Below are 15,298 nucleotides of genomic sequence, written 5' to 3'. Positions count from 1 at the left end.
AGCACTGATTACACTGCGCAAGGAATAGCGAACGGCGGGGATTGCTTACTAAAATGGCGCCCGTTACGCCCCTTTGCGTCCGTTACGCCCGTTACGCCCCAGTCTGAAGAAGGGTCTCGACCCGAAAAGTCACCCATTCCTTCTCTCTTGAGATTCTGTCTGACCTGCTGAATTACTCCAGCATTTTGTGAAATAAATACCTTCGATTTGTACCAGCATCTGCAGTTATTTTCTTACACTTCAGTTAAGGCGATTTCAACAGAGTGGTCCATCTTGCTCCTCTAGTATCTTTTCCAGTCACAGCGCCACCCAGCGGCGGAGGATCGGGGGGCGGCGCCACCCAGCGGCGGCGGAGGTGGTCGGGAGCGGAAGTCCGGGAGGCAGCGCCACCGCCCGGCTGGGAGGAGAGGAGCACCGGCAGTGCCGCCCCCATGCGGCGTGCTCGCTCGCCCGCCCGCCCGAGCAGCAGCAGCAGCAGCGTGTGTGTCGGTGTCAGTTGTCGCCGGAGATGCGATGCGACGGGCCGGAGTCGGGGCCGGCAGCTGCGGCATGTCCTGAGGTAAGGCCGCTCCGCGCGGCTCTTGGAGCCGGGGGAGGTGGCGGATCCCGGCCCCAGACTGTCCCTGGACCTGCTGCCCGGCACCGGGCCCAGCCCCCCCGCTCCCGCCCCCCGCGCCGCTGCAGCTTCGGTCCGAGGGTTTCGGGCTCCCCGCGCCGCGGATCACCCACCAGGCCGCGCTGGGTCCGGGGCAACGAGGAGGAGGATGAGGGAGATAGATCACTGTCCGCGGGTAGTGTGATAACGGCGACTGGCGACTACCCCCCGGGGCGACGGGAGTCTGACACCATCTCAGTCTATCTTTGGGGCAAGAGATACCTTTATACCCTTATCCCCGCCCTGGGGTGAGGGGAGACTGACACCATCTCAGTCTATCTTTGGGGCAAGAGACGAGACTCCCTTATCCCCGCCCCGGGGTGAGGGGAGACTGACACCCCCTCCATCTCTGGGACCAGGGGACAGTGAGATTCCCCCTCCCCTGGGCAAGGGGATAGGGACAGGGGCACCCTCTACCCCCTTAGACTCTGTTTGCGAGGGGTCATTGAGACTCTTTCCCCTCCTCCCCCCTCCCTACCGAGGAGCCACTACCCTCCCGTGGGTGAGAGAGGGGGGGGGGGGGGGGGAGAGACTCAGACTCTTCATCCATCCCCTACTCCAGATGAAAGGTCAAGGAGGCTGGGTGGCTCAGACTCCTTCACCCCACCCCCCAACCTTGGGAAAGGGGATACTGAAGAAACGTAGTCCCACTGCTCCTCGCTCCTGCTCCCTCGTCCCAGGGTGAGAGGAGTCTGAGGCTGGGAATAGAGACCAAGGGACCTTTCTGAACAAAAGAGTGTGGGAACTCCCCTGGTACAGGGAAGGACTGAGGCAATGGAGCATCACTCAGAGAGACCCCAGGCAAAGGGAAAGCGAGACCAGGACTCGGGTAGAGATTGATTGAGCCTGATCACAAATAATCAGAGGAGACACTACGACCTCCAAGTGCGGGTAGGGTTTAAGAGCATTGGAAGTAAAGATAGAGAGTAAGATGCATATAAAAGGGCAAAGATTGTTGCTGAGACCATCAGTGGTTGAATGGCTGTCAGAACAGGAAGATGTCAGTGGTCAGTGGAGCTGGCCGGTGACAATCTGGTAGAGGAAGTCAGCGGCCCGAGTAGCATCTGTGGCGAGGGAGGGGGCATGGGAATGGATGTCGACTGTTCACTCCACTAGCCTCCTCATCCAGCCTATCATTCATTATTTCCACCATGCACCGAAATCCCACATCTTCTCCCCACCACTTTCTGCCTTCCTCTGTGACTCCCTGATCTCATCACCCCTCACCATCCCCTGACACTGCTCCCTGTAACCGCAGGAGAAGCAAGGTGATCGCCGTATGATTTGAACACAGTACACGAGTGACTCAGCGGGTCAGGCAGCACCTCTGGAGGACTTGGATAGGTGACGTTTTGGGTCAGGACCCTTCTTCAGACTCATTGCAGTGGGGGAGAGAAAGCTGGAAAGGAGAAGAAAGTGGTATCAGTTGCTGTTTTGAAAACTGATTTGAAACAAAAGTTTTGTAAGGTGTACAGAATTGTGCACAAGTTTGTGAATCACTGCCACATCTGGTTTGGTGTTTCTGGGAAGAATTTGCAATGTTATAAACTTCATGAAAGTTTCACAGAATCGCTTGCATTCCTTAGTGTGGGAGGTGATGGGAATGGAGAGGAGTTTGTGTCATTTTTATCTCGGTGATATTCTATGCAAGTAGTGCAGTGCGTACTCGAGTAGAAGTCTCTTCGGAGAAACTACAAGTTGGCATCGAGAATAAGATGCATTCATTGAAGGACCTGCATACCATTTGCATTCTAAATAAAAATTACTGTCATATCCAATTAATCAGGTTCTGCAGTGACGCACATTTGATATCACTGATCCCTTTAGTTGGCTGAGATTGTCTGCTGTGACCCATTCTAAATATGCTTGTTTGCACTTTTAAAATGCCTAAGTGTATAAATTAAAAAGAGCTTTGTCTTAAGTTGATGACCTTTGGAAATGAGGTCCTTCCGTTTGTATTGCAGTGAAAGGGGCAAGTCGCTGTGCCTGAGGGAAGAAAGGCATGCTACAGCTCTGAAATTTCCCGAGGACTTGAGGCCAAGGCAGATTTGAAAGAAGATAACAGGCAGGTAACAACGGAGTTTGGTGGGAGCTCCTGAAAGTTTGGGAGGAAGGACAAATTTCCAGAACACAAGGACTTTCATTGTTCAAGGTTGTACTACTGATAATAGGGAAGATAGGTGGAGGCAGGGGCAGTCACAGAGTATCACAGAGTACTAAAGCATGGAAACAAACAGGAGCTTCGGCCCAACTTGCTCACGCCGACCAACATGCCCATTTTCCACTAGTCCACCTACCTGCGTCTGGCCCATATCCCTCTCCATGTACCTGTCCAAATGTCTTTTACATGTTGTGATAGTACTTGCCTCAACTATCTCCTCTGGCAGATCGTTCCATATAACCACCACTCTTTCTGTGGAAAATGTTACCCCTTAGGTTCCTATTAAATCTTCTCTCACTTTAAACATATGCCCTCTGGTTCTTGATTCCCCATCTCAGGGTAAATGACTGTGCATTGGCCCTACTATTCCTCTCATGATCTTATGCACCTTTGGCACGGTGGCGCAATGGTAGAGTTGCTGCCTTACAGCTCCAGGGACCTGGGTTCAATCCTGACTACGGGTACTATCCGTATGGAGTTTGTATGTCCTTCCTGTTTCCTGCGTGGGTCTTCTCTGAGATCGGTTTCCTCCCACACTCCAAAGACGTACGGGTTTGTAGGTTAATTGGCTTGGTATAAATGTAAAATTGTCCCTAGCGTGTGTAGGATAGTGTTAATGTACGTGGATTGCTAGTCAGTGCGGTCTCGATGGGCCGACTAGCTCGTTTTTTCCACGCTGTATCTAAACTAAGCTAAACTAAACTAAAGTTGTGCAAGAGGCCATACTTGGAGTACCATGCACTGGTTTGGTCACCTTGCTATAGGAAGGATGTCATTAAGAAGGAAAGAGTGCAGAGAAGATTTATGAGGATGTTGCAATGACAAGGGGATTGCTGGTTCGGTGGGCTGAAGGGCCTGATTCCATGCTGTATAACGAAACTAAACACCTCTAAAAGATCACCCCTCATTCTCCTATGCTGCAAAGAGTGAAGTCCTAGGCTGCTCATCCTCTCCCTATAGATCTGGCCCACGAGTCCCGGAACATCCTCGTAAATCTTATCTGCACCCCTTCCAGCTTGTTCTTTCCGACAACAGGGTGACCAAAACTGAACACAATACTCCAGTTGCTCACCAATGCCTTGTACAACTGTAATGTAACCTCCCCACTTCTATATTCCAGTGTAATATAATTTAGTTGATCTCAATATTAAGTGTTCGGAACTAGAAAGTTGGAAATTGATTTTTAGCTGTTTTTGTGCATGTTTGAATAAGTTCCTGGGCAGTGCAAGATCACATTGAGCTGTAGTGCTCCCTGTCCCAGTTTCTTGCCTGGGGCTATAAACTTATTTATATCTGAAACAACGTGCCTTTCAAATCATGCCAAATTCAGAAATTGGTGCTGGAATACTCCCTCGAGTTAATACAGCCTGTGTGTCAAGGAGATCCCAGATTTCCAGTCTCCTTTTGGAGTGGGTTCAGAAGGTCGGGAGGAAGCTGGCATATGCTCCAGCTTATTCCAAACATATATTATTAATAAGGTATATAGTAGTACAATATGGAAACTTGCATTGACTTCATTCACTGGACTAAACTTATCTCCACAATCAGAGATAGACACAAAAAGCTGGAGTAACTCAGCGTTTCAGGCAGCATCTCTGGCAAAAATGAATAGGTGATGTTTCAGAAAGACCCTTCAGACTGATTGTATGGGGGGGAGGAACTGGAAGCAAGAAAAGACCAGGACAAACCAGGGCCGGCAACAGATGACATTAGGCAGGGTGGTTCTGATAGGCCGATCACCTATTAATGTTCTCCAGAGACGCTGCCTTACCTGCTGAGTTACTCCAGCACGTTGTGTCTTTTTTTTGAGATTACAAAGTCCTATTTTATGCAGTGCCTGGGCCAAACCTTGGCAAAGATCAGGAAGCTTTGACTTGAGTGCCCCCACTATTTGCGATCCTTCCTATGCCCGTGTCCTTCCAGATGTTTCTTTTTGGCAAAAGGTTCAATACAGCACACACATGATTCAGAGCGGAGTCTTGTCTGACTCCAGATTTGACTGAGGAGCTCCTAGTCTCCGACTTCTAAGTGGGACTATGTTACTGAAGTCAGTTGTCGAGCAGATTCAGATTCTCTTCTTGAACCCCAATTGGGAGAGCACATTCATCAAATACTTTAGCAATATTCTATGAAATATTTTTTTTCCTGACTTGAGCTGACTAGATAAACACATTCCTCAAGAACAATCTATTTCTTGGGCAAAAGGCCAAGAAATGACTGGGAGCTCGGCTTTCTGCTCTTGCTTGATCACCTGGGGACTCGCACCTTAGAGGGAGTGGGCTCATTCATGAGAAGCAGACTTAAGATCAACAGTGGAGTTCAAGGGGGCTTCAAATAATCTTCACAGCCTTGTAGTTCCTACATATGGGGCAAGGGTTTGTGAAATGCTGGGTTGATGCCCATGAGTTTCATGTGATCACCTTGGGCAATTGGATAGGTGTTTCCAATAAGATCATCTAAAATCTTTACTTGCGGCTATCATTTTATTTAATCAAGTAGCAGGAAAGTATTGTCATGTATACAGGGGATTTCTTTTTGTAGAATCATTATAGCATACTCCTTGCAGAATCGTTAAAGCATAGGGAGGGCGATCGGCCTGTTGATTCCATGCCATCTCCTCGTTAAGCAGTCCATTCATTCTTATAGTCTTGAGCTTTTACTGATAGACTTGAAAATTATCTTCTATCAAGTGCCGATCCAAAGGGCTGGAGAAGGGTCAAAGGGAAAGAGCCGCCGGAGGAGGTATTTGAGGCAGGGACTATTGCAACCTTTAAGAAACATTAGACCAAGTGGACCCGTTGGGCCCAAACCTTTCCTGCAATGGTGCAGCACCCTCTCCTCCCCTCCCTCCCTTCATCCCCCTCCCTCCCTCAAAGATAAATTTAAACTTTAAAATGTGAATAACTAAAAATATAACACCGATTTCAACGAAACTTCTTCCATTAGAACCAAAGGGACGACGGTGAGTAAGGTGGGCCTAAAATTGTCACGCCATCGTGTACCGTTTTGGCTGTAGTTCAGGAACAAACAAACAAACAAACGAGAGTTTTAGTATATAGATTTAGCCAGGTACATGGATAGGATAGGTTTAGACACATATGGGCCAAACACAGGCAGGTGGGACTAGTGAAGATGGGGCACGTTGGTTGGCGTGGGCAAGTTTGGCCAAAGGGTTTGTTTCCACACTATGACTGACTTTCTATGAACTGCGACGTCACCTTTCCATATTCTCCAGGGATACTGCTTGACCCACTGAGTTACTCCACCATTTTGTGTCTTCCTTTTGGTAGCTCTGCTTGACTCTGTTGCCACACTTCCCATGCTGTTGAGTTCCACATCATAGCCCTGCTATGTTTCTTTCCCTTTGCGTTCCACCTATACCAGTTGCCCATCACTTTAAATCACCAATACTGGCCCTTGACCTGCCGGCTTTTTTCTATCCTTTATAAACCAGTCATGATCTTATCCATCTCTATCAAGTTCCTGTCCAGCTTTTTTCTTCCAAGAGATTAAGACCAATTTCTCCTGTTTTGTAGCTAAAATCTCTCATCATGCAACCATTTACATTTTTTTAAAAGCTTGCCTGGTGCTTTCAATAAAATGCGTTGTTCGTAGATTTCTCTAATGATCATCCGGTTAAATAGTTGAGCTATTTAGCCCACAGCGGCTTCAGGGCTGATTTTGAACTTTGCTGCTTGAGATGGTCACAGCAGGAATGTTATAAAGGGATTTGCAATCCTTTCAGTTTCTTGAACCTTTAAACCAAGAGGAAAAATTTCAAAATTAAATATCCCCGAGCACCAGTTTATGGTGTATATCCATTGTCTCCTTCTATTCAGTCTCTTTCTCAGTGTCATGAAGTAGGATGTTCTGAAAATTATATTGATTGTGATTAATCATTTTGTTTGCTCCATTCTGAGGTGAAACTTGAATATGATTGGAATATGTATCGTAGGAGTTTCAAATGGAAATTGTTATTGTACCCAGCACAGCTGTCAATGGAATCGTAACCATGTCCTGCTCCTTCCATACCAACACCTCCCCTATCCCCATCTAATTCCCTTCAGCAACCCTGCTGCATTGTATATCTTAAGAGTCATTTTCCAGGTACCTTTTCTGGAATGTATAAGTAGATTAACTAAAGATAAGGTCAACCATCTGCCCATCAAAAACCTCCCTCTTTTTCACCTATTACCTGACAGCACTGTGTATTTTGTTGTAAACCAGAATCTGCAATTCCTTGTTTCTATATACTGAGTATAAACGAAACTATTTGAAAGGCACACAGATTGACCTGGGCAAATCCACGCTCTCGGCTTCTTTTCTTATTACTTGTTACTGAACATAGAACAGACCTCGTATTGTTTGAACTGACAATGAGCTTCGTGTTCTACCCTAATGCCAGTTATCAACACTAATCTATAACCAGCTCGTGATCAGCTCACCTAGACTGAGTGGATCTGGACAGGATGATACCAGGAGTGGAATAAGAATAAAAGGATGTTGTTGCAAGGGAACAGGTTCAAGGATCTGACGAGTAGAACAGAAAAAGGCTCACTCGTCTGTTTAGTTGCAAATCAGTTTTATTGGCAAGAGAGGACAAAAACAATACTTGTCTCAGTATGCGTGGGGGTCCAGTTTTACAGCAGCACACCTCTCTCTCTCTCTCTCTCTCTTTCTCTCTCTCTCTCTCTCTCTCTTTCTCTCTCTCTGCCTCCTTCCATGCCGCTGATCGCGACTCAGCCCGTCGGTGAACCCCTCTCGTACATGAACACATCAGATTTATTGGCAAGGGAGAGAACAAAAAGAATACTTGTCTTGTTATGCGTGGGGTGCGTTTTACAGCAGCACACGTCTCTCTCTCTCTCTGCCTCCATCCACGGCGCTGATCGCAACTCAGCCCGTCGGTGAACCCTTCTCATACATGAACTTGAACTAACTTCTGGCTTACTGGCGCCTGCCTTTATACAGGTAAGAAATCAGGTGTTGAAAGTCCTGGCCAATAGTGCTGCTCCCAAATTCAAACTATAACCAATGGCAAGGGACTGCATCCCAGCAAGCTCCCCTCCACCCCCTTGTAGACCCCAAAGTCCACTGTTCGTCACCGTTCCATGATATGGTTCAGAAAGGTTTGGGGTTCAATATGGTTCATACTGAGGAAGGACAACTGAATCAGTGAAGGTAGGGATAGTGCAACAGAACACTTTATCCCTGAACAGAGAGCAATAAATCGAGCAATGGCTCCTATACCTGATTGCTACCTGTATTAGAAAATGTTTCCTGTGCAGGTGAAGATGGAATATAGCTTTGTAGTGAGCACCTTTATTTTAGTGTAGTTTAGAGATGCAGCATTGAAACAGGCCCTTCAGTCCACTGAGTCCACGCCGACCATCGACCGCCCATTCACACTCCCATAGAGTGAGAGAGTTATCCCACTCTCACATCCACACACTGCACACGAGGGGCAATTACGGAGTCCAATTAACCTGCAAACCCGTGAAGCGTATACTTGTATCCATTGTGCCAGTTCACGAATACATTTATGGGGTCGGTGGGGAGCTGCTGCTTTCTGTGAGAATGCCTCAGCAAGCCTATTTAAGATTAGCATGAGAGGCGGGAAAGTTGGTGACCTGGTGCAGAGTTGCTCCAGCCCTTGTAGACTCAGCACATGATCCTGCAGCAGCCTGCAGGAAACTTCTCATCAGCAAATTAAACACTGCATAGCAGATGGTTTCTGTACTGTTCACCATTTGTCTTTCCTGGTTAAGTGACTTGAGAAGCTACGCAGTTTATTTTGCAGGTAAGACAATTGTTAGATTTTACATATATTTAATACATAATTCCGATGAAAGTATATTTTGTAACAGGCTTTGTTCATCTGTTGCCACTGAATAAGACTGAAAGAAGGTAACTGGCTGACCTTCGGTGTTGCATTCGATTGATCACTCTTCATTTGTCAGCACAGGCAAGATGATAGAGCCAGGAAACATGAACATTGGCAGATTTTTTGTTCACTATCCAAAACTACATTGCCTAGTTGTGCCTTACCAGTTCAGTTTTCCCCTTTAGTATGAGCCATTGCGAACTCAAAACCTTCCTGAACCATTCAGAACACGGCACATTAGCAGGTACTGAGCTGTAAGGGGGAGTTCTGGGACATCACTCCTGAAGAAATACCTCACACATGAATCCTGAACCTCCTATGTAGTTGTTCAGAAAAAAAGAGATTTATGCAATGAGCCTCCAGAGGAAGCTCTAAAGCAGATACAGTTACAGTATGACTTTTAAAAGACATTTGGACAGGTATATAGATAAGAAAGGTTTAGAGTGCTATGGGCCAAATGCATGCAAATGGAACTCGCCCAGTATGTCAACTTGGTCAGCATCAACAAGATGGGCTGAAGGGCAAGATTCTTGATGCCTAATTTTGGTCGAAATTTTGACATGCCTTTCTTCATAATTAAATATTTGCACGGTTGAACATTTGTACCGGAATTAGGGACTTGGTTAACATGTCAAACAAGTTCCTTCGAGCAGCGAGTCCAGAGGGTTAGTGGAATATTTAAAGGAACATTTTCCATTTGGACTTAAAAACACGGAAGAAGGTGGCCATAATCAGAATTATTCATTTTCATTGTCTTAGTCTGAAAACTTCAAAGATTGATTATAATATTATCATGTAACTCAACATATTATATGAAATAATTAGCAAAGCAAATAAAGTGGCACAGCAGTCGAGTTGGTCGAGTACAATTAGAAGCAGTCGTCTTTGGCTTGCTTTGTGTCGTAGTTTTCTGGTAGCTGCATCCTAAACACAAATTAGGGTTAAGGATAAGGTTTAAATAAAAGTCGGCATGTTTTCACTAAAACGTTTGTATATGGGTAAGTTAGCAAATGTTTGGAACTGCGTTGTAATCTGTAGTTCCTTTCTGAATGAACAATGTTGGGCTATGCCATTTTTCCAATTCCTTTGATATCTGTCCTGCTTGAATTTAACTCTAGAACATTCTGCATTTACAGTCATAAAGTAGTACAGCACCGAAACAGGCCCTTCATCCCACCATGCCCATAACCATGAAGTTCCTAATTAGGGGATCTACTAGGTATACTAACCCATTTACCAGCATGTGGTCCATAGGCTTCTTTGTCTTGGCAATACAAATGTTCTCAAAACACCATCAGAATTTAGTGTACCTCTATCAGGTTTCCCCTCACCCTCCTCTTCTCCAAGGAAAACAAACCCGGGTCATCCAGTCTTTCCTGATAACTAAAATGCAACATTGTGGTGAATCTAGACACAAAGAGCTGCAGATGCTGGTTTGCAAAAAGGACACAAAGTAATGGAGTAACTCAGCAGGTTAGGCTGCATCTCTGGAGAACATGGATAGATGACGTTTCATGTTGGGACTCTTCGTTGTACTGATTGTTAAAGATACTAAGCCTGAAGAAGGGCCCCAACCCAAAACATCACCTATCCATGTTGTCCAGAGATGCTGCCTGAGCTGCTGAGTTACTCCAGCATTGTGGAGAATCTCCACTGCAATCACTTATTTCCCATAGTATGGTGACCAGAACTGCACACAATCCAAATTGTTGCCCACCAAATACTTTCACCAGTGTTATGCAAAGTTGCATTTTAATCTTTCTGTTCTTATATTCTTTGTCCTGGTTAATGAAAGCAAGTATGCTCATTCAGAGCCTTATCTTCCTGTGCTGCCTGTACTGTTCTTTCTTGACACAAGTAGTTAATTCCTTGTTCTATTGTGCAGGTTCCAAGCATAGTATAATTTGCATGTTTTCCTGCCAAGGTTTTTCTTTTTAAAATTAAAATGCAGATTTTAATTTTCTCTGTGCTTGAGTGGGAAAGGATGAAGACAAAACATTTCAATGTAATCTAGACTCAGCTTTTCCATAGCTTTTAAAATGCATTTCTAGCTGCTCTAATTTGAAGTTTTCAAACGGACCAAGCAAGATTGCATGCTGTTTCAAATTGTGTATCTTTCACTGAAATTCACCTGGAGAAAATCTTTTATTCCCTTGCTCTTTTACTTTCTCAGAACTCCGATCAGATAATCATTGCACGCACACCATGAGCCGTACAGCCTTCTTTTCAGATTCCAAGATTTGAAGGAAAAGGCCCTCACATAAATTTCCTTTCATTAGGCTATTTCGTGTCCAAATCTTTTATCCCTTGCTCTTTTCCTTTGCAGAACTCTGATCTGTGTTGGTGGATTGTTTTTTACAATACATTGAACTGCCATGTTCAAATTAAAGGCAATATTTCAAAGGGCGGCACAGTGGCGCAGCTAGTAGAGTTGATGCCGCACGATACTGGAGACCTGGATTCGATCCTGATCTTGGGTGCAGTCTGTATGCAGTTTGACAACTGACCAATTAGTTTTTTAGCAGAGCGCAAATGACATTAAAAAGAGTCTCATGAAAGGAGATTTGTGTGCAAGTCTTGCAAAAATCTCTAAAACGAATCCTAAAATCTTGGATTTTTACAAGACTTACAAGGATTCTTACATGGATTTACGGCCCTGTCTCCATTGAGGGTGTGGATGTGCAGTTTACCAAGGGGTACAGGTACCTTGGAGTTTACCTGGACAGTAAACTGGACTGGTCCAGGAACGCTGAGACGCTGTATAATAAGGGCAGAGCCGCCTGTACTTTCTGAGGATGCTCCCCACTTTCAACATCTGCAGTAAGATGCTGCAGATGGTCTATCGATCAGTGGTGGCCAGTGCCATCTTCTTCGCTCTCGTGTGCTGGGGTAGCAGAGCGAAGGCCATGCACACCGACATGATCATGAGGAAAGCTGGCTCCGTCCAGGAAGTGGAGTTGGATTTATTGGAGGTGGTCTTGGAGGGGAGGATGTTTCTCAAACTGTGGAGCATCTTGGACAATGCAGCTCACCCCCTCCATGACACACTGGAAAACCTGAGGAGCACATTCAGCAACGGACTAGTTCCACCAAGATGCAGCACAGAATGCCACAGGAGATCCTTTTTCCCTGTGGCTATCAAACTGTACAAAGCCTCCCCCCTTCTGCTGTGTGGTGGACTGACTGAGTCACCTCTCCCCACCCTCATCCCCTCTTCCCTTCCCCAATTTTTGCTCGTCCCCAATCCTGGATTTCCACTCGTCACTTTAATTTCATGTTTCATGTATCTTGTTGTGTTTTATGACTGATGGCAGGTCAATTTCCCGCTGGAGATAAATAAAGGTGTATCGTATCGTAAGACCTAAAAAGGCTATAGGGCTCATGATGCTTGTGTGATGATCATTCGATTAGTTCCATGATCTTTCTCCATTGTTCAGCAAAACTTTTGCCTTTGAGTACAGGTGTAACTTCACTTTGAAAGTTCCTAATGAATCTGCATCATCATCCTTGTCAGGTCATTCGGAAGTCACGGTAACATTTCTCACAAAATGTTTAACCACAGTAATGAACTGTAGTAGTCCAGTCTAGTCCGATAAATTGAAAGCAACCCAACAACCCTTGATCACTGAATAAAGTTTATTAATTAGTTCTAAAGAAACAAACAAATGGCAGGATTATATTTCAACATGATCTGTTTGCAATTACAAGGTTATTTATTATAAGTGCGTTTGGCTTTAAAAGTTGGGTTTGGTAATATCTCTGATTGAGGGATGAGTCTCATCAATATGAGAAAGAGCCAATTGGAATTCTGTGAGTAAAGGCTAATACAGTTCATTTACACTGCAAGCAAAAGATTATTGTAGTTTATCTCTCAAGGCAGTACTGTTCCCGAGTTTGCAAAGTCTGGCCCAGGATCATACATTTAACACAATTACCAAACCAGCTCTCTTTGACGTCTCTCAAGAGTTCTTTTCTTGTAAGCATTTCTTACGGTGCAGAATTTGTTTAATTTTTTTTTTTTTTTGCATCAAAGGCAACTCTTTTTTGATGTTTGGTATTTCTGGGATAAGTGCATCTTTTGCCCACCCCTACCCACAATCTGCTTTACTGGAAAATAACTGGAAAATTCATGTGCCATATGTGTGGCACGGTGGCGCAGCGGTAGAGTCACTGTCTTACAGCGCCAGAGATCCAGGTTCGTTCCTGACTACGGGTGCTGTCAGTACCGAGTTTGTATGTTCTCCCCGTGGCCATGTGGGTTTTCTCCGGGTGCTCCGGTTTCCTGCTACACTCCAAAGATGTACAGGTTTGAGGGGTTAATTGGCTTTGGTCCCTAGTGTGTAGGATAGTGCTAGAGTGCAGGGATCACTGGTCGGCATGCACTCAGTGGGCCGAAGGGCCTGTTTACATGTTGTAACTAAATTAAGCAGTGAGATATTTCAAATCGGTGAAGTAAACTGGCATTTAGTGTTTTTTGGGTAAAAAGAAAACTTCAGGTGTTCTACATGGTGCTCAATTGAGTCACTGACTGGTAATGGGAAGAGGAATGAAGGTTAGGAAGAGGATGGCAACAAGTGGGGAAATTGAATCTAAGGCGTTTCCATGGACTGTATGGCTTGTGTGGTGTTGAAATTGAATGATAATAGGGCATTAGATAGTCATGGAGACAGGTAGCCATTTCACCTGCTTAATGACAGACTTGGAAATTCGGAAGGGAATGCCAGAATGCAAGTGATAGCTTCTATCAGTTTCTATCAGTAATGGTAGAGCATAGGGAGGAGAATAAATGGTAGTATAACCTCAGGTTAGTGGTACATTCACCATTAGGTACTGTTGAGGAAGATTGTCGGCATAAATTGAAATATGACTACAAAAAGATCTTTAAACAATTAGAACTTTTTAATCGGTGGGCTCAGCCATTGTGTACCATGAGGAGCCACATAGGGCAATAAGGATTTACCAATTGAATAATATGATCGTACAACACAAGTGATGAATCTGCCTGTTCGTAGCTATTTCAGGTCAATCTGCTCAGCCAATCAGCGACCAACTTTTAACTGGTGAGATTGATTCTTATCACAAAGTGCAGCTGTCCAAGGTTAGAACATTTGAAAAATGTGCCAGGTGTGATGTAACAAATGAAGCAACGCCAAGAATCGGGAACAGATAATATTTCATCTTGAAAGTTTGGTCATTTGCGATATGCCAAGTTGAGAAGGACAGGAAAGTGACCTGCTGAATGGAGTGGTAATAGGGAGGAGGTGGCAGCAGGAATTCATTGGTAAGTCATGCAGATTGAGCCATGCAGCTATCAAACTGAATTAAGTAATAACTGTGAATAAGGGGGTGCCAAACCTTATGTAAGAAGCCAGATTAATGGGGCAGTTGAGATATATTGCCTTTCATTCATGTGCCATATAAAAATTCCAGGAGATTTCACTAGTCCGGGCTAAAGTGTAATGGAGTTGAGTCCCGTTGTTTGAGTACAAACTCATGGTTTCTTGGCCTCGATAACCACTATCTTTCCCTTACAACCCCATTCTCCTGCCTTCTCCCCATAATGGCACGGTGGCACAGCGGTAGAGTTGCTGCCTTACAGCGAATGCAGCGCCGGAGACTCGGGTTCGATCCTGACTACGGGTGCTGTACTGTATGGAGTTTGGACGTTCTCCCCATGACCTACGTGGGTTTTCTCCGAGATCTTCGGTTTTCTCCCACACTCCAAAGACGTACAGGTATGTAGGTTACATTGGCTGGGCAAATGTAAAAATTGTACCTAGTGGGTGTAGGATAGTGTTAATGTGCGGGGATCGCTGGTCGGCGCGGACCTGGTGGGCCGAAGGGCCTGTTTCTGCCCTGTATCTCTAAATCTAAAAATTCTAAATAACCCCTGACACCCTCAATAATCAAGAATCTGTCAATGTCCGCCTTAAAAATATCCTTTGACCTGGCCTGCACAGCCTTCTGTGGCAATGAATTCCACAGATTCACCACTGTCAAAATAAATAAATTCCTCCTCATCTCCGTTCTAAACGTATGTTCTTTTATTCTGATGCTATGGCCTCTGGTCCTAGACTCTCCCACTAGTGGAAACATCCTCTCCACATTCACTATCCAGGCCTTTCACTATTCAGTAAGTTTCAATGAGGTCCCCCCGAGGTGCTTATCTGTTACAATAAAGAATTCAGGTGAATAGTAAGCAGCTTGCTGTTGTGTACGGTGGGAATAGAGGATGCAGCCCTCTGGCATTCTGAACCAGATTTCAGAACAGAGCTGACGAGGTTGAGATGAGCATTGTTGCCTGGAGCTTCTCCACGGCTCTTTGGCCAAAGCACACTCTAGCGAAGCACAGCAAAGTGCAGAGCTGTGGTGCTTGAGAGCATCCATCAATGGGAGGGTGAACAGGTGTTTCTGAAATCCTAAGGTGTGCCTCTTAGGATTTGTTGTCTCTGTGAGGTCAGGGTAAAAGAAAGTGCAGACGATCTGATGTGGTAAAGCGGAGTAGATGCAGATTCAGATTAGTTTATTGTCATACACCAAGGTGCAATGAAATTCCTTGTTCACATGAAGCTCACAGTGTAAACGTACACATGCAGTC

The 15,298-nt window shown here is 45.2% G+C and overlaps 1 protein-coding gene across 10 annotated transcripts in view; it reads left to right on the top strand.

Moving 5' to 3' along the window:
* Positions 1-391: 391 nt before the first annotated feature.
* gpam (glycerol-3-phosphate acyltransferase, mitochondrial) overlaps positions 392-15,298 on the top strand; it is a 74,283-nt gene continuing 59,376 nt past the window's right edge. For 3 of the 10 annotated variants that reach the window (XM_078413415.1, XM_078413425.1, XM_078413413.1), the window contains exons 1-2: positions 392-559; positions 2,620-2,720. The gene's annotated coding sequence lies outside the window, so the exon portion shown is untranslated. Of the gene's footprint in view, positions 560-2,619; positions 2,725-13,885; positions 13,982-15,298 lie in introns of those variants that run through there. The other 7 variants (XM_078413421.1, XM_078413416.1, XM_078413423.1 and 4 more) reach the window with 5 other exon arrangements.

Source organism: Rhinoraja longicauda, chromosome 16, assembly GCF_053455715.1.
Source record: "Rhinoraja longicauda isolate Sanriku21f chromosome 16, sRhiLon1.1, whole genome shotgun sequence".
Taxonomy (NCBI): Eukaryota; Metazoa; Chordata; class Chondrichthyes; order Rajiformes; family Arhynchobatidae; genus Rhinoraja; species Rhinoraja longicauda.
This window is presented reverse-complemented; position numbering and strand designations above follow the sequence as displayed.